Source organism: Sus scrofa, chromosome 1, assembly GCF_054392235.1.
Source record: "Sus scrofa isolate SSC_HxYL_T2T_F1_AM1 chromosome 1, Sscrofa_HxYL_maternal_Yorkshire_Landrace_v2.0, whole genome shotgun sequence".
In the NCBI taxonomy this organism is placed as follows: Eukaryota; Metazoa; Chordata; class Mammalia; order Artiodactyla; family Suidae; genus Sus; species Sus scrofa.
In genome coordinates, this window is record NC_139383.1 from 114232685 (window position 1) to 114253080 (window position 20396).

At 38.4% G+C, this 20396-nt stretch overlaps 1 protein-coding gene across 45 annotated transcripts in view; it reads right to left on the reverse strand.

Moving 5' to 3' along the window:
* Nucleotides 1-20396, reverse strand: part of TCF4 (transcription factor 4) — a 365126-nt gene that overhangs the window by 189713 nt on the left and 155017 nt on the right. For 7 of the 45 annotated variants that reach the window (XM_084966862.1, XM_021093553.2, XM_084966868.1 and 4 more), the window contains exon 1: nucleotides 10720-10885. The exons of the other annotated variants lie outside the window; for them this stretch is intronic. The gene's annotated coding sequence lies outside the window, so the exon portion shown is untranslated. Of the gene's footprint in view, nucleotides 1-10719; nucleotides 10886-20396 lie in introns of those variants that run through there. 45 annotated transcript variants of the gene reach the window in all.

The following is a 20396-nucleotide window of genomic DNA, read 5'->3' on the forward strand; positions in this document are numbered from 1 at the left end:
AAGGTCTTAACAGTTCTGCCTGCCTTGCTGTCTATTTTTATTGTGGTTTGTGTCTATGGTGGTTGGGTAGAACCAAGGCAATGAAGGACTGTGGGGAGCCTCTGAAGAAACAACATATGTACTTGAAATCTTATTTTTTTTTTTAATTTGAAGAAATGGAATACTTTTTCAAATAAAAATGAAAAATGGTCAATCTTGCATCCACACCAAAGGTATCAAACGCAAGTAGAAATTAAAGATTTTTGCTATAGTCTTAGGAGGAAAGGAAGACATAGGATGGGTGTACAGAAAAGCATACCCCCTAGCCCCTGCAATGCAATTCTATGGCTCAGAACCCCTGCTGATCATGAGAATCATTAGTAAAACTTTTCTGAAAATAGATACCTGGGTTTTGTACCTCGGGGTACTTACATTCAGTGGAATGGGGTTTGGAATCTCTATATTATATTTTTATTTTTGTTTGTTTTCCTTTTTTTCATTTATAATGATTTTTATTTTTTCCATTATAGCTGGTTTACAGTGTTCTGTCAATTTTCTACTGTATAGAAAGGTGACCCAGTTACACATACATGTATACATTCTTTTTTCTCACATTATCATGCTCCATCGTAAGTGACTAGGAATCTCTATTTTTTAAATAAAAGTCCACTGATTTGTCTACCAAGTCAGGGATAAGAACAATCGATTTATGTGGACTGATTTAGTCTTTCAGGTTACATCAGAGGAAATTCCAATACACTTGGTAACCTGGTAGATAACAACAACAAAAACAACAGCAAAAAAAATCCATGACTACTCAATCCAACCTATTTAGCTGGATTTTTCAAAAGCAAACATGTGTTGATCTCCAAGATCCTTTCAGACAGGTCCTTTCCATGGGTTAGAGAAGCCTTTTTCTGGAAGTGCACTAACTCTTTACATGTGTTCATCTCCACTCATGAAGACTGATGGTTTTAAAGAAATTCATCTCACATTACCAAGTAGAGGGCCCTAACAAACAACAGAATTCCAAGACATAAGTGTCCTGGATGTGAGAGGAAAACCCTCTTCTATCAGATCCACTGGTCCCCTCCTGCTTCCTTCCCCAAGACAGAGTCACCTTTAGACTCTAGGCTTAACTTCCAGCGAACCTGCCTTGGTTTGCTAACCTAAAAGGGCTCTTTCCCTGTCTATTCCCCATGCCCATGCTCTACTAAGGACATTAAACTCCATGTAAGCGGAAGAAGTCTGGTTCTTTGATTCCTCTGGAAGAGCTCTATGACATTCCCAGCCAGATGCAGCAGAGACAGTATCATAGGAGGAAGACTTGCTTGCTCAACTCTTTAGAATTTATCAGCAAATTTTAAGAAAATAAGCAGCTAAGTCTCACCACGCAAATCGCCTTTAGCAATAAATTATGTGCTGCCCATTAAACTGATGTTCTGAGCCTTACTAACATTAGTTGTAAAAAATAATAATGACCAAATTCCAGATTAGGTACAGCAGAACAGAACACAGAGGCAAAGGCTGAATATTACGTTTGTTACAAAGAGTCTATATGAGAAAATTACATATTTTAGAGCCATGACATTGAGGGGATGGCCTCAGTTTCCAAGCTGAGCTCACAACTAACAATTAGAATATAACCATTATCATCTCTTGAAGGAACCACAAGCACTGATATGATAATCAAGAATGCACAAAAATAAGGGAGGTGGGGGTTTCAAAAAAATTTTTAATGCAGCTTATACAAATGTACTATACTTACACATATACACAAATGTATATAAGTAACATTTTAAGCCACAGGCAGAAGATAATCTAAGTATATATACTGGATAGCCACTAGAATGCAGTTCATGATTATTGGACAATATTAAATAAATCAAAGTAAATAAAAATTCAGATGATTTATCCAAAACATCTGAAGGTAACTGCTATCAAAAAACTTAGATGACATTTCCCTGCTTCTCTAGCTCTAAGGTCTTTGATCATTTCATATATTGGGAGATTGGTTTGGGGTTTTGATGAAATGTGTTTACAACTTAGGGAAACATATATTATCATTTGTAATATATTCGATGACCATTTCTATAGTCTTAGATTATATAGGGTCTATATTACTAAACATACACTACTGAGAAGTTCGGGTGGAAGAGCCCATAATTCAAAATACAATTCAGGGCATTCAGAGAGCAGAGTAGGAGGACTGCTAACCATTGAACCTGCTCTTCAAGGAAGGTGATGGTTCACGGATAAAATTACACAAACCACTGAGTCCCACACTAGGATGTTTGAGAAAAACCTCCGGATTGCTGAATGTATGATCATGACTAAATCAAGAGAGGAAGGAGGGGGACACAGGAAGGAAGGGGAGAGGCAGAGGAAATGATGATGAGGGAGGAGGAAGAATGGAGGAAGGAGAGAGAAGGGGCGTAGTCACAACAGTGACCGCATCCTATCAAAAATATGCAAGAAAATAAAATACATCACGTGGAGCAGATGCTTACAGACAGCAATTTTCAGTCCTGAAGCTTGCAAAAATGATCCTCTGAAGAGTTGTGAAAGATGTCCAAACAACATGAGATAAGGAAATAGTTGTTGGGTGCCTATGTGTACCTACCATTGGCTAACTATACTTCAATAAGGGACATTACTCTTAGAAATTAGGAGTTTAGATGGGTGAATTGCTGGGGAGCAAACCCAATAATGTACACTGTAAGAGGAATCATGAGAATAATGAGAAGCACAGAGAACACCTAAAACAACTCCCGCATGGCAACAGGCGACCACAGGAAAGATGTACATTTGAGATTCTACACAAGATGCCATTATAACAGATTTAGTAGGAACTGGATAGCCACTAGAATGTAGTTCATGACTATTTGACAATGTTAAATAAATCAAAGTAAATAAAAGTTCAGATGATTTATCCAAAACATCTGAAGGTAACTGGTATTGAAAAACTTAGATGACATTTCCCTGCTTCTCTAGCTCTAAGGTCTTTGATCATTTCATACATCGGGAAGCTGATTTGGGTGTTTTGATGGAATCTGTTTACAACTTAGAGAAATTTGCAAAGATAAGAGAACTATAAGGATCACCACAGAGCACTCAGTGAACTGATTCAATCATTTCAGAGATATGTAGAACTCTCTTATACATAATTAATTTTTATAAAGAACTTGATGGAAACTTGTCAACAAAAATTGCTATGTTAAACACATATTCATTACACAGTGCCCTGGTCTTCAGTACTAAGACCCAAGGATACCCTCCATCTGAGCAATGGTGAGCAGGCAAGATGTTCCCTCTGTAACTGCCTTTCTATAATTTCATCCTACAACCTAGGAAGAAAGAGACCATCAATGATTTGCTTCTTTAACATCTGACACTCTAGAAACAACAACCTAAAGAAGCAAAATGAAACACAAAAGGTTCCCCTCCAACTCTGATTCTCAGGGAGGAGAGCTTAATCTGGTCTGCAAGGAACTCAAAAATCTTTATAAACCACTATGATGTAAATGCATGCTCATTTTCCTTCACAAAGAAAGTGAAAACAGTCAAGGCTATCAGGGAGCTCTCTTTGAGGCATGACCTACATATAAGGAGCCATGTTTCAAAATTTCAATGATGGATTCTTTTTTAAGGCCATTCCAACTTAGTCAAACAAGAATGTAATCAGGCCAGGAGAAACTATGAAAGCAACGGAAATAATGATTAATAGTCATATGAAAACAACCACTTACTAACTCAAGAGTGGCATATACTTTACATGTTATTTGTGCTATCAACAGCCTATTGAGCAAAAGTAACCTCCCCCCAAAAAAGCCTAAAACAAAAAAGGCCCTTCATTTCCTAATGAAAACTGATGACCATACTTCATATTAACCTACAAATTTATAATCACTGCAAATATCTCATTAGTCATACAAAAATACAAAAACAAAAAACAAAAAAAACCCCAACCTTGAAAAGTAAAAGAAATTAAAAACCCCACATACCAACTGGTTCCAATCTGAGCAGCCAGCAGAGGGCGCACATGTCCCAACAAGAGCTGGCTCTGGCCAGGCACCACCCTCAATGGACAAAAATTTGAATACAGGGAGGGGGTAAAAATCATCCTATCAGAGGCATTAATAAAACAAATGTGTTCGGTTTAGGATTAGTAAGAAATATGCACAAGCACACTTTAGTATTTAATACTGACTTTAACAGAGATTTCTTAAATGCTTCATTGAAAGTTGTTCATTGAAACAAAGTAATTCTTCTTTCTTCAGAAATGAAGTTATATCAATTTTTAATGCTACTGCAGTTTTTTACTGCTCTATATTAAGAGTCATCTCGAAAACACAAAACTGTAGAAGTAAATTAAATATGAAATTTCTAATACATAAACACACATGTTTTGGTGAGTATATTAAATTACCCTCTGCAAACAGAGTTTCTTCTAGAGTAATTCTGTGTGTCATATACAAATCTATTAATTTTTGTAACCCGAGAGCAAATATGTACAATTTATGGTTAAATTGAGATATTCAAGTTAACTTATTTTCTCACTGGTTTGTGCTTGATTGATTCTTTGTAAGTTGTCTATTCTGGGTCTTTGTATTATAATATTAGCTGTGGGGTGATAGTTGATTATACCAGAATCTATATAGTAGATTATACCATAGTACCTTGCATCTATGTACGTACAGGTATGTGTAGAAAGGGCACTGCTTATCCTTTTAGAGGAAGTTTTCCTATAGATGCAAAAGTCACAGACTCCTCCTAGCACTTTCAGAGTCTATGATTTCAGAAACAATATAACAATTGAAAAAGAAAAAAATATGAATTACCTCATGAAAGCAGCAAATTAATACCAACATCAGATACCATATTTTCTACATTTACAGAAAAAAAATTAAATAATCCACAGGCTGTGTAACCTCTAATTTCAAGTACCTTAAAATAAACTGAAGGTTTGCACTTAAGTTTTAAGACGGAGAGCTTAGCAGAATAATTAGTTGCTACTTGTCCATCCACCTAAGTGATTGCTTCAACCTCACCTCATTCACCAAACAAAAAAATGAAGCCACATAATGTGGCCATCAGGTAATTTTTTTTTTTTAAGCATTCTCAGTAGATTTGAGAGTTAAACTTAATTTACAGAATCTACCAACCAGGTGGTTTAGGTTACATGCAGGTCATGATAAATAATACTTACCTTTTGGCCTATGTGGCTACACTGTTTTTGCATAAATTAAAATGATGATGTTTTATGATTGCTAGGCACTCGATGCTGAAATGTGTACACAATCTGTTAAGTCCGGGCGAATTTAAATGGTTCTGACATGCAGCTTGCTAAGGCCAGTGATGGGGATAATGCCTCTTTGCGTGGGTAAAATTTTGTGGCATATAGGTCACTCTCTTAAGGGGAATCAACTGTGTGTCCCTTCCTCGCATTTCCACCACAATCCTTCATCCTGCAGCCTGGAGCTGAGAGTGAAATGCAAGAAAGGAGCCGAATGCTCAAAGCAAAAATCTGCTTCCAGGACAATCCATTATCTCTGACAAGTTAAATGTTCCATGGTAGGCCATATGGCATCAGAGCAGGCCCGACGCCGGAAGAGGGCAACTCGGCAAATGCATCACAATTACGGAGTTTGGCTACAGACTTTACTTTGAATTTTATTTTATTTTTTATTAAATTTCAAATGCTGTTCCTCCCTGCCCCCTTTTTAGACGAATCCCTTTCAGGAGATAATTTTTAAAGGAGTCCTCCGATTTCTTTCTCATCTCCTGACTGTCAACCCTGAACTCTAAAAGGTTAAGACAACACACAGGGCCATTTTTACCAAAGGAAGTTTCAAGGAGGAGGACCTGTTGCCTCCTTTCCAAATAATATGTAGCGTCTCTCTGCTCACAAGATTAGAATAGATGTAAATGAAACTGGCCCTTAGCTTGGGAGGTTTAAATGAAAGCGATAAGACATTAAATGAAACCAGCCTCCAATGTCAAGTCCAAAAAGAAACCCGAGAAGCTGGACAGTCATAACTGGCACATTTCTGGATCTTCTGTAGGTTACTGAATACTGACCAGATAAGTTAATGAACTGAAGGCTGCCTCAGTTGAATTTAGCTCCTCCTAGCACTTCACCAAAAAGGAACTCTGTCTACTTCTGCTAATCCCATGTTCCAGATTCAAGTCTTAAAAGCTTTCTAAGACACAGATTAAAACCAGGCTGGCTCTAATAATAAATATTTGTTGTGAGAAACAATGTAATGGAAAGTAAATAAAATGTGAATTATAATCAAAGTAAGCATTTATTCCATTAAGGGAGAGGAAGATGAAATTGATGAAATGACCAAAATAGCATCATTCGACCACAGTAGTCCATCGTAGCATTCGTTTAAGTAAAGAAAACAGATCCTTTCTGAAGAATGTTCAGGAAGTGAACTGCACCTGTAATAAAATCTGACAGAGCTTTCTACAGAAGTGTCCAAACTCATCTGGTCCAATGTCAAACAGTAATTTGATCAACACCCTCACTTCCTGGGTGCTGCCTTCTTGAGCAAATTTACATATAATACAGTGTGTGTGTATGTGTGTGTAAATCGTAATGGATAGGTTTTTCTAAACAATAATGACTATCGTTTAAGTATTCACACTGGTTTGCAAACATGAAATTCAGAATGATTAAGAGGAACACGTATGCATCTTTACGAATGAGAAGACACTAAGACTCATTTCCCTAAACTATTTTCACTCTCCATTTCTCCAGAGGGTCACTATTTTCCTCAAATGTACCCACTTCTGCCTTAATTAAAAATAACATTATTTCAAAGAACATATCCAGATACTTGCTAAAATGGGTCACTTTGCTTCATGTTGAAAATGATGAACACATTTTCTGGTGGTCCTAAAGTTACTACATTTGTTACTGTTGTTATATTTGCATCTCCTTTATTTTTTAATATGAGACAATATATTGACTTATGAGGATGGTATGTGAGTTATGACTGGTAACTGGTATCAAAAATCAATTATAGCTTTATCAAGTGCTTTTACATACATGCTCTTATAGGCATCGTCATAACACTGTTAGATACCATAACTATTATCATTAATACTTTCATTCTGTCTGTGAGAAAAAAGGAAGACTCAGAGAGGTTGATATATTTGTCTTAGGGCACACAGCTATCAAATGGAGGAGCCACATCTTTTGCCCAAGCCTACTTCTAATGTCAACACTGTATTGCTCTGTCATGCCATATATTACATGAGGAAGTATGAGCATTAAAAAGATGTAGGTGAGTTATTACTTAGGAATGCAAGTACAGTTATTGCACATTTTTACTTCTTATTCAAGAAAAGTAGCCTCATTTTTTTGGTGTTGCCAGAGTGCACAGTTTGAAAAAGACACCAGAATGCTCTGCTTGGGCTTCCTAAAAGGAATGAACACATACTCAACACACAATTACACTTAAACCTGGGCGTGTGCGCACAGCACATGCATACACACACACACACACACACACACACACACACAATGTAGCTGTGCACACCTCAACACCAACAGAGTGCATGAGCCACCGTGTACTGTGGATCCTATTTCTATGCATCCAGATTCACATTTTTATTACTAATTAAAATGTCCAGATGGTAAAATAACACCTGATCCGGGGGGTTTTTAAGTACAGTAACTGTCAATGCTCAACTCCTACATTGTTAACAAATGGGAAACATTGACCTGCATTGAGTTTTCTATGTTTCCAACCCATCAGTGTAATGCAGTTAAAACTTAATAAATCTGAACACCAAAATGCCACCTTAAATTCTTTACTAAGAAAAAAGAGAAAGATCTGACATTCAAATCCTCACCACTAAGAGAAAGCTTATGGACTCCAGCAGAACCAAAGGTCACATCACTACAATACAATTGTGTTTTATGGAGGGAACATTATATAAAGGAGGAAAAGAATGAGGCCCTTTTCCTACACCTTGTGTTTTACAGGTTCACTAAATCATAAACAATTTCTGGATATGCAGTGTCTTTTAATTTGAGGGGAATTTCTATACTGCATTGAGGTACAGATCTTAATCCTAAAGCGATACGTTCATTATCTTACATTTTTATCTATATTCACTATCTATATTTTAAAAATATAGGTTCTGGCCTGACCCTTGAGAATCAGGTTAGGTCTCGGCTCATGAATAACATACTCCGGGAAATCACTAATGCTTTTAAAATGTTTAAAGCAGTTACTTCCTAATCCTAAATGGATTTTTTTTCTCAAACATTTTATTGCAAATATCTAGGCTGATTTGATACGCAAATGTTCTCCCAAACATTTCCACCAGCCAGCCACTGAAATCTCTCCACAGACTCCAACCAATGGGAAAGTTTGCAAGGGAAATATGAGAATCAACTAGAGGAGAATAAGGCCAGGAACACTGGCTTCCCTGGCTACAAACAAATGTGGATTTTGTTGCAATACCTGAAGGAAAACCTACAGATGTTTTAATGAAACAACAACTTTAAAATTTTCAGTCATGGGGCAGTAATTCTCTGTGACTGAAGCCATAGCTTCTGGGGAGGGTAATACTGATCACCCACAGATTTCCTATTTCAAAGCTCAATAACTCCAGTAAATGGAGCTTGCTGCTGGACAGTGAAAATCTCATCACTTAAAAACAAAACAAAACAAAACCCAAAGGAGTTAACATCTGCAAAACAGGAAGCGGAAAAAGCAACCAACAGTGCCACAACCAGGGTCCCAAATCTTAACAGGTATAACCTTAGTGGCATACTTTCAAAAACGTTCTCTCAAGGGAATAAGCCAAGGAAGAAGATGCCCCTAGAACCATCTTTATTTGTATAAATAACACCAGAAATAATTCATACCAACAAATGATTTCTAGAAATAAAAACAAGAGGATAGCATTCAAAACTAACTTGTCAATACAGGGTGATTACCATTACTGTACAGAAGCTCCAGTGTTCCCCTTCCCTTTCATGCCCTACTTCGTAAGCACCCCAAAACCTTCTTGGAGAAATAAAGGGACTCCTTGATAACGGGTCAGTAAATCATTTCAAAGCCTCTCCAGTTTGCTCTGTCACAGAAGCCACCAGAGGCAACCCACAATGAAAACAAAACCAAATTTCAGGTTTCCGCTTGCTAGCACCAAGGTAGGCATTCTTAGTAAAGCAGGAGTTGTAAATTTGGTGGGAGGAGAAGATGAACAGTGAATTTATCAAAGCCAGTGGAACGCTGAGCTTCTACAATTAAAAGGATCTTCTTTTCCACCACCAACCTGCTCATCGACACTTGTTCCTTCACTTCTGCCATCACTTCCTCATTTACGTATATTAGAAGTGGTCAAAGATTTCATCAGGTGTGGTTTTGACAATGGCAGCAAAGTGCCTAAAGCCACAGATTTTAATTGAGCCCCAAATACAGATTTGGAGGGTATGGGGAAGACCCAATCACAGCAGGAAGAGCTTTAAAAGAAAAAGAAAAAAAGGAGACATCATCCTGAGTAGTTACTCTGTACTTAGTTGTACTGTATGAAAAGAATATAAAAAAGCTTGATAAAATGTCAAAATTAACCTATCATTTCAGATTGCTTACAGGTGAAATTCTACCATCTGGATGGGCAGTTTGCCCACATAAAAAAGAAGTAAACTACAAGAAAAAAAAAAAAAAAAAAACCTCTACTGCCTGCTAGTTTAACGCAATAGAGTTTTAAGGAAAGAGGACAGAGCCGAACACCATAACCTTCAGACATTTATACACACACATGTTCATGCACAAACTGTGATAAAAGTTGGAAAAAGGAAGAGACTGAAATAAAATTTTGTTTCTGGAATTTCTAAAAGATTAATGAGGAATAAAAATGTCGTCATTCTTAATTGCATAATAGAAAAAAAAAGATTCACTTTAAAATTTTCGGTAAATAACTGATGATCCTTTCTATTTCACTGAGATAATCTAAAAAATAAAACCTAACCTATCAAAGTTTCTATCTTCCCCAAACAAAGCATATTTAGATTATCTGTGCTTGGCTAGCAACTTTGGGGATTGTAATTTAACTTTAAATAAACAGGAAACAGCATCTTAGGAACCGCCTGGGAGTTGTTTTATATCATTTGAGAGTGAAAATGCTTATAAACTTGACAATTTTTAAAGCAATATGCTTTCATTTCCCCTCCTCTTAATCCTTATACAAACTTTTTTTTTTCTTTTTACAAAGCGTCTGTCTCAGCAAAAAGATTTGACTTAATCATAATCATTTTTTTAACCTGAAGATCAAATCTGAAATCAGGTCAGAACTCCGTTTTAGGTTTTCTCTTTCTAGTGTTGAAAGTGAGGTATAACTTTCAGTTTACCTTTAGGCTAGTCTGACAATACATGGTACCAGGTTGGCACCAAATGGTTATTTGCCAAACTCCACTCCCACATTTTGAAGGCAACACACAGAGGGTTTATAAATTAATGGCTCTCTAAATAGAATGCTGATCAATATCTCTGTTCTGGAGTTTTGGGGTATACATTTTGACTGCACCAGTGTCTCTCAAAATTACGTTTGAAGCCCAACACTAAACCAGAAGTGTCGAGTGAGAGCATTGTGGGCACATTCCCAAACTCTTACACTAAACCACAAAGGGAATAGATTAAAAAGAAAAAGCACAGGGAAAAAAATCATCTAAAAAAGGAAAAAAAAAATCCCACCCTGAATAGAGAAATCGAATACCTGCTTTTCTTTCGACCTTATGGGTAGCACACACACTGAGGGAGGCACCGGAAGGTGGAAGCACAAATACGAGGTGAGGTGTCTCCAAAAGGCTTCAGGATGAATAAACCGTCCTGCCGTAAATGTGCCAGCTAGAGGACAGAACGCAACACGCTGGGGCTTGGCTGTCCTAACATGTCTTACTATGTCAATTTAAATAGTCTTGAAAGGGAAAAGGAAAGAGGGGAAAAGGTGGAAGTGTTTTTTTTTTTAATTTTTTTTTCAAGTTTGGCAGAAATTCTCAGACTTTGGTCACAAAAGTACTTTCATCGCTTTTTTTCTTTTATAAGAAAAGAATCTGGTTCTTAAGCTTAAAACTCATCACATGTTTCCTATGATGGAAATTTAGGGGGGTGATTTAAAGAGTTAAAGACTCCCTACCATTAATTTGCATCTGGTGCTTTTAGTGTGTGTGTGTGTTTTTTTCTTCCCTGAAAAGTTGGCAGAGCTGCCGATTTTCCATAATGCAAGCATTTGGGAATTGTGAGCGGAATGAAACCGATCCAATCTCCTGACTGCGACATGAATTTTCATTAATTACAACCTTGTCAGCAAAAGCATTATCAAAGCTGAATATGAAAATGCTAATGAGTCCTCATTTGCATATTTTTCTTTGTTGGAATGTCATTAATTATTACATTTTATGATGATGAATGCAGCTGTCGAAGCTCTCCGATGCATAATTAGCCATCAGAATGCCAGGAGCCGATCAGCATTTTTGGGTGAAAAAAAACAAATTTCACTTCCACTCTCCCCCCATCACAACACCACCCAACACACAGACCCACACAGATCCACACAGACACACAGCCCTGATGACGACAGTCCTGAGACCGGACTTTGGGGAAGTTGAAAAAGGCTCGCTTAGAGGGAATTCATTTTTGCTCTAAAATTATTTTGGTTTTAGCTGATAACAGTCTTATACAATAGAAGCAGCTCTTAATAAAAAAAAAAAATCGTTATTCCAGCTTAATTAATGCCACGCTTAATTATAACACCATGATGTCAGCGGTTTTAATTAAGTATTGGCTCTGTTACAAAAAAAAAAAAAAAAAAAAAAAAAAACTCCTCGCTGCAGCAAGAGTCACAATACACAGATCTGTGCAAATCATTTCTGCATTTTTTTTGGTCTTCCGTGGTTCATGAACTATTCGGATATTAACAGGCAGCATGAAAACTCCAAGCACACACGCGTGCGCAGGAGGGCGCGCACACACATGCCCGCGCACGCACGCACACAAATACACACATACTCTCTCTCTCTCTCTCTCACACACACACACACACACACAAAAGCAAAGGGGGAAACCCAGACTTTGCCGCTACATTACTTGGATAGACTTTAGAGCTTACCTACTTGACCACTTTTTTGAGCTAAAGTGTAAGTGAAGATGACAAAACATAGCTCATCCTCTCTCAGCCGCTGGGAACGGTGTTTATAAGTAAAAAAAGAAAAACAACACAGAGCAGATGGGACCATTACACATGACCAAACCAATCAATCACAGATGAAGGGCCCAGGTGCAGCGCAGCCGTGCAACAACGCACCATTTCACAGTCTGTCAGACACACACACACGGTCGTCCATGAGTGACCCTCCTCAGCTCCCCCCGGACCTCATCTGGAGCGCTGCGCCCCTCTCGCCTGCCTACGCTCCAACTGACGTCTTCATAATCGCCCTGTCTTTCTAGTTGCTGTGGCTCCTGTGAAGAGGGGAAGATGGAAGGGGTGGTGACTCGGGGGGGAGAAGGGGGGGAGGGCGAGTGGGGAGGGGAGATAAGGACAGGGGCTCCCATCATTGTCACTTAGGAGGAGCCCAGCCTTCTTCCTTCTGCCATCCCCCGGCCCCTCCCTCCCGGACCACCATCACAATCACTTCTCCGAACCATCATTAAGCTCATTAATTTTTAAGGGTGACTGCCTGGTTGCAGCACCCCAACTGTCTGCCATCAGACAGAGAAATGTTGCTTGGGAGTTTCTTGCCTGTGAGGAAGAAAGATGTGGGAGCTGGACAAAGTCACAATGTGATGGAAACGTTAGGAATTAATGAATTGGAAGGGGTGAGCGGTACTTTCCAATGCCCCTCAAAATGGATTCAGATGAAACCCTTGTAACTCAAAAGCCTCTGAGGAGCCAACTCTCTTCTGACATTTTGTGTCTTAAATAATCTCCGTGGCCTTTGGCATCCTGTGTCACAGACTCATCCAGAAATCACTGAACCCACATGAAATCGTACATTTGCAAGGGTCATGAGCTATGGCTATCTTGGCAACACAACAGAAATACCAACTCAGACACAACAAGTTAAGGACAGGCTCCCTGTTTTAAACTCAGGATTCATAATTCTCAGTCTAACTTCAGGTAGCCTTCAGCTTTCCGTTCCTTAACACACACACACACACACACACACACACACACACACACACACACACACACACACAGTCTCTCAGTGGGAGAGAGAGCAGCCAACAGAAGGCACTGAAGCCCACCTACCTACACCTTTGAAAAAAGATCTCATCACATCATATCAGAAAAAGAGTGGTTTTTCATAAATAAATAAATTTAATATAGTCTTTAATCATGAACTCCTTCTTAAGCCTAGGTAATGTACAGCCAAGTTTTTGAGATCTGTTGATAGAGCACAAATATTATAAGGAATCAACTCCATTTATTCAAAGAACTAAAAATGGACACATACCCCAGCTTCAAGAGACGAGACCACTGCTTCTTCAGTGACTGAATGCTCTCAACAATTTATCATTTATTTTGCCCAGGTGGGGATGAAGAGGAGTTTAGGAAAGCACTCAAACCCTACCAAGAATAACTATGTGACTGCAAAATAGCTGAAGGGATTTATATCCCAATATGCTCAGGACATTTTAGGCTTTCCTAAAACATTTACATTGAGAACAAGAAAAAGTTAATCAAAATAGACCGTGCAATCCTGCTACCCTAAGGATTAAATCAAGTGTCATTTTCTGTGCCATTTCATGTATGAAACTAAACGGTACCAAATAAAATAAAGAGTATAGGTTAGGTTGGGTAGGAAAGTGTCCTACCTAAAATGTGCATGCCACTCCCTTTACAGGCAAAGGCAATTTTACAGAACACTAGGCAGACTGGATTGGATTCGTTGAAATGAAAGCTTTGTCTCTTAGCATGGGCCCTACCATCAATTCAAACATGTTCTCAGAATGGTTTGATGATGCACTTGGTTTTGGTTTATTTTTTTTTTTTCTTTTGAGGATTCAGTCTGCTTCTCATCTCTTAGCCATCTAATTTGTCCTTCGAAAACTTTTAAATATTGAAATAATCATGAATCTTTCTGTTCTGCAATGTAATTTCAATGCTTAGTCCTTGTGAACAAGGAACCTCATCCCTGAACTCGAGAAGAAATACAGAGATCATACTTATTCAAAATCTTCCATAGTTATGTAGAAAAGATCACCTTGTGTTTTGAATGTGTATTTTTTTTTCTCAAGGAACAGACTCTACACATTTGCATTAATAAATTTCTATTTTCAAGCTCAATAGAAATTGCAGTACAAAAAGCAGATGTGTACATTGGATTCTTTCAAATTAAATTTCCAAAAGCAGAGCCTATTCTAGCTCAAGATCAAAGGAACTAAAACATGATCTCCTCCCCCTTCCAATATAATTACAGAGATTTCATTTCTTTTGTTACAATGAGCACAACAGGTAAATCTCAAACCTGAAGGATAATGACCAGGTGCTACGGCTCAGCTTTGCTGGGTTGCTGAATAGCTCTGCTTGGAGCCCCTGCTGCTTAAACTACCATTCTACAGGAAGAGAGAAATGCCTCATGCTCTTCTCTACTTTATTCTTGGAGATCTGTTTCTTTTTCGACCTCAAGACCATACCGAAGGGTTGTCTGATAGACACCACCCATTTGACAGCAGGGCTGTTCCTAAGGAGGGCATGTCCATCCTAAAAGGCACATTCAGGAAAAAAAAAAATCATTCGTAGACATCTTTTATTGGTAGTCTAGCTAAAAACCCTTTTGGAAGTAGATGGGGTATAAATAATAAATAATGAGGAGTGACACTGTTAGAAATGTCATATCCTGGCAGCCCTGTGAAAGGACACGGCCCTGGGGAAAGAGAAGAAAGAGATGCAATCCGCAAAGTCATCCAAAACTGAGGTTCGAAAGAAAATCTGTTCCACTTTGGAATCATTAGCATGATCTATTTCTTTGGGGAATATAGGTAAAGAGAGTACAAAATTTAATGTCGAAACCCACAAAAACACATAACTTTGGGAAAGAACAGCCTCTAGGCTTAAACATCCTTGAGAGCAACTGCATTCTACATATGTATTTCTATCTCCCTTTTAAAATTCCTGGTACCTCATTTCATCCTTTGCTGCCCATAGGCATCTGTTCCCCTCTAATTATTTGCCATTTAGAAAAACTCTGCTTAAATTCCTTGTGCATCTGTCCCTTGCTTAGTGTATATTTGTGATGCTTAAATATGGTGTTTGATATTAGAGCAGCCTTGCATATAAGTACAAAAACTTTCCCATCCCAGAAAAATATTCCAGTATCCTCTTCCCCAAAGCATATATCCAAAGTAAATTCAACATTCCCAAAATTTTATAAAACAAGTACATACTCTTTATACATCCTGTGCACGTGCGTGTGTGTGCACGCACGCACACACACACACACACACACACACTCCACAAAGACTTGGCTGTTGGTAAACAAAGCTTCTAGTGTATCTTCCAACCAATGCCTTCACATTGCAAATACCATCAAAAATACACTTTCTAAAATAAAATCTTTTACTTTAAAATAGCTAAGGGTCTCCTAGCTCCTAAATTATTTTTTGCTAGTCTATGAAATGGACTATGACTATTTTGCATCAAAATATTCTTATTATAAGGATAACCCTCTTGAGAATATAGGGAAATGAACATGAAAAATCACATAAAGTTTGTTAAAATAAAAACTCCCATATCAAACAAATTTAATTCCTTCCTACATCTCTTCCACGCATCCTTCTTTCTCTTTGCCCCTTCCTTCATTCTTCCATCCTTCTTCTACCTCTTCCTCCCTTCACACTCCTTCCCTTAAGGAAGAGGTATTATCTGAGGGAAAAGCATTGCATTGGGAACAGGAAAATTTGACTTCTAAATTTAGTTTTGTCAATAGCTAGGTAGACTCTGTTTCCTTATCCTAATTGGAATCAATGATCCCTAGGCTAAGGAATAATTACTATTAATAACATTAGTAGTAGTAATAAAAGTAGTAATAGTAGTTTATTCTGTGCCAAACATTTTGCGGTACAGTGGGGTGATTAACGGCCTGGATTTGAATCCCAAATCCATTTCTAATGAATTAATGACCTTGGCAAGTTGCTGAATATCTTGGGGCCTCCATTTCCTTATCTCCCCCCAAAAAAACTAAAATAACATCTACGTCAAGTGGATGTTCTGAGGAACAAATACCTTAAATGTTAAGGGCACTCAGAATATGTATTTATTCTTTATCATGTCTCCACCATAAGTTTTATGCAGAAAGGCAATATCTTTTGTTCACCACTATATTCACATAGGCCCAAAATGTGTCTGCCACATGGTATACAGGTGGTAAATAAACTGCTCTTCAGTGAATGAATGGATGGGTGGATGGAGAGATGAAGAGACAAAGCAGCCTGCCTTGTTAGGGTAGAAACCATGATTCTGAGACTGAACTGTTAAATACTTACTAGGTGAAATTTATATGGTACTTTGCATGACCTCTGTTTTCAGGAAACTGATAATTCATTATGAGAATGAGGCTAAGTATAAACAATGATCATTATAAACCATAAAGAAAAAAAATCACATTAGAAATATAAAAGATGGCTACTCAGTCAGGTCAGGGGAAAAATAACTCAGTTCTACAGGAATGGGGGAGTAGAGTCTTCCGATGCCATGATTCCTCCAAGAAAACTCTCAGCAACAATCAACCATGGCCATTAAGTAATTAAAGCCAACAGACAATGTTCAGTTCTCATCTTCTTTGGCAATCTTCTGTCTTTCCAGACACTCGCACCCCCTCCTTCTTAAAAATATGAGTGAGATTATGTGTAACTGGATCACCATGCTGTACAATAGAAAAAAATAATAATGCATTGGAGAAATAAAAAAAATAAAAATAAAAATAAAAACATGAGTGACATGGCTTCCATGACAACACATTTCCTTTGGCTCCTACTTCTGGAGGTTCTTTCATTCTCAAGCTAAAGACTTGAAATGTTGACAATTCTTCAATTGTGAGGCCCTAGGTTTCCTTGTTACCTGAGACACCATATGCAGCCTTACATCATCAACTTGCGTCTATACGTTGAAGACTCCTTCAGTGGAAAACCTTTTGCTCAGACTTCTCTCATCTTTACACCCATAACCCCAACTGCCTACTAGGTATCTTCACTTGAATGGCATAAAAGTACCTCAAACTTAACACCAAACTTATGATCTTTCTTTCTTTTTTCTTTTTTTTAAAAACACCTAGACATTTACTAATGTTCCCTGGAGTTTTACAGAAATTGAAAAAGAAATGAAATTACATTTATTAAGAATCTCCTATTTCTAGGCCCTGTGCTAGATGCATATATCTCATTTAATCTTCATTACAATGCTCTGAGAAGATCTCATCATCGTCATTTTTAAGATGAGAACAGTAAGGCTCAGAGAAATTGCCTCCATTTCATCACAGACCATGGATTTCAAGCTACAAGGCTCGAAATTAAGAGGATGAATAATGTTTGGTGTCAAGAAACAATCTTGTTCCCTTGGCTTGAGCTTTATAACCTAGAAGATATTGTTACACCATGCGCCTCCTGATTCATACTGGAGAGTGATTTTGGTAAATCAATGAGAGCCCCATCGAGGGAAAGAAGGGGAAGTAGAGAGCAACATCTTAATCATCTAAAAACAGACAATCAAAAAGTAGAAAACTTACAGAAAAGAAATATTCATGGAGAAAAGTTACAAGTTAATTTAAAAAGAACTGTAAAAAATAAGGATATTAAACATATTCCATCAATGAAGGGGAATTTTAAAATCTGAAAATATATTCATAGCCAAAAAAAGGAAACAAGGACCACAAAAGGCCCACAGAAAGCACATAATGAAATGAATCTTGGTAGGGCTGCCCCAAATGAAACAAACCTCCTCGCACGGGGGGTTGAAGCTCTCTGACTCAAGCCCTGGCCACACACAATGTCAGCACCACCCATCTCACGCAGTCTTCCCCATTTCTTCCTTTGAAAGTCCCTGCAGAAGTTTCAAATCATTTTTGTAGAACATAAATGACTATACTTCAGATGCTGAGTTAGGACAAAACAGGGACCCTGTTTTAGTAATAGGTGACATGCTAGACCCTCACAGTTCTCTCATTTAAGAGGAGACTGCCATCTCTTCCATGATGATTCTTGAAAATCTCACTTATCTGACTGGTCAGCAGTAAATCTTCCTCAATCCTGATGACTCAGCCTCCACTCTCCAAATCTGCAGCTTCCCTTGTTTCTTTTCTCTCTTTTTTTTTTCTTTTCTTTCTTTCTTTTTTTTTTTTTTTTTAGGGCTATACCTGCAGCATATGGAAGTGCCCAGGCTAGGGGTAGAATCCCAGATGCGTCTTCAACTTATGCCACAGCTCACGGCAATGTCAGATCCTTAACCCACTGAGCGAGGCCAGGGATCGAACCTGCATCCTCATGGGTACCAGTCGGGTTCATAAACCACTGAGCCACAGTGGGAACTCTGTCCTCTGTTTCCTGACATGACTAACTGCAGTCTATTAAAGCTTGGATGGTTCAGCTGTTCACAGGCAGGTAACAGCTACCTGTCTCCTTGAAGCTGAAGATTCTGGCGATTGGAATTTCTCTCTCTACACATGGCTGGCTGGGGGGTTCCCAGACAGGGGAAATTAGACATGCTGACCTTGAATGTTACAAGCTATATTATTCACATCATATTAATATTAGACCACTCTTCTCCGCACATCCATTTTAGACATTTGACCTCTCCAGCTGTTAAGGAAAACTATTTTCCTGGCAGAGAGTAAAGTGGATCTCAACCCTATCTCTAGGAATCTCAGACAGATCCTGTTGCATTTCTGGCTCATTCAAATAAATAATGCCCAAATGATGGGTAGTTTGGCAGGGAAAGTACTGGAAAAGAGAGAGAGAGTTCGGGGTGTTTGACATGGTGGATGCTGAAGGAGGTGGGTTTCAAAAGGCAAAAAGAACGGGCTAGAGGAAAAAACAAGGAGTTTGAAGCTGTGCTACCTTAGATGGCAAACTACCTTTGAGACTAGGTAGTTTCAGGAAAGCTCTTCGAGTACACTTGATGGAGGTGCTGATTGGTAAACCTGTAGTGTGTCCGTCCCAATTTGAATGTGATCCCAAGAGACCTGACGTATGTGGTCTATGAACCACACTTTGACGATCACTGCCAGAGGACAGACTATCCATTGGTACATTTCTAAGCACAGGGAAAGGGAATCAGGAAAGAGAAAAGGTGAATGAAGAAACAATAGGAAAGATTCCAGAATGAGCAAGTTAAAATAAGCTGAAAATTCTGAGGATTATCAAAAGAATGAAGAAGAGCTGTTTTTGTTTTTCATTTTTCTGTTTTTCGTTTTCTAAGATGTGAGAGAAGAAGCAGCCAGTTAAAGCAGTAGGTATTCTAAGATCAACTACCTTAAATCAAACAACTCGTTTCTAAGTCTGACATGACATCTCTCTGAAAATTTTAAGGCTCTATCACTATGCCCCCAACACCTCCCCACTGAGAAGGTTTGTTCCTCTGATTCTGCTGGGATTCTGGTTCTCTAAATTGTTCCTAAGTGCTTTCATACTCTTTTTGCTTAAATTGTCAAAGATGGTAAAACTTCTTGGGTGTAAACGCTGACCTGAATTCCACAGGGGAGTCTAATTCCAGGTCAGCAATGCAGCTGTCAAATCCACGTCCTTACCAGATGCAGGCATTGCTATTCGTAAAGCAACAGGTCCTACTTCATCAGGCTCACTCTTCCCTTATTAAAAAATAGTGACGATGATATTTTCCTTTATTTTTTTGCAAACCTTAATCATTCTTTTTTTTTTTTTTTGTCTTTTTGCTATTTCTTGGGCTACTCCCATGGCATACGGAGGTTCCCAGGCTAGGGGTCGAATTGGAGCTGTAGCCGCCAGCCTATGCCAGAGCCACAGCAACACGGGATCTGAGCCGTGTCTGCAACCTACACCACAGCTCACGGCATCGCCGGATCATTAACCCACTGAGCAAGGGCAGGGACTGAACCAGCAACCTCATGGTTCCTAGTCGGATTCGTTAACCACTGCGCCGCGACGGGAACTCCCGCAAACCTTAATCATTCTTCTTGTAAGATTATTTTATTGTGATTTAACATCATGCTGACAATTTTTGTTTAAGTATGGCAGTCATTAGTGTGGTCCTTTAACCCTGGCTTTCGTATATCTGACATTTACTCAGAATACTTTTGATCTATCCCATCTATCTACTCTGTCTAGGGAAGTAGTTGGATCTGCTGGTTAGAATACATGCTTCACACTCTGGCAGAACTGTGTGCAAATCCCAATCACATCATTAAGGAACCAGGAGTATGCTCT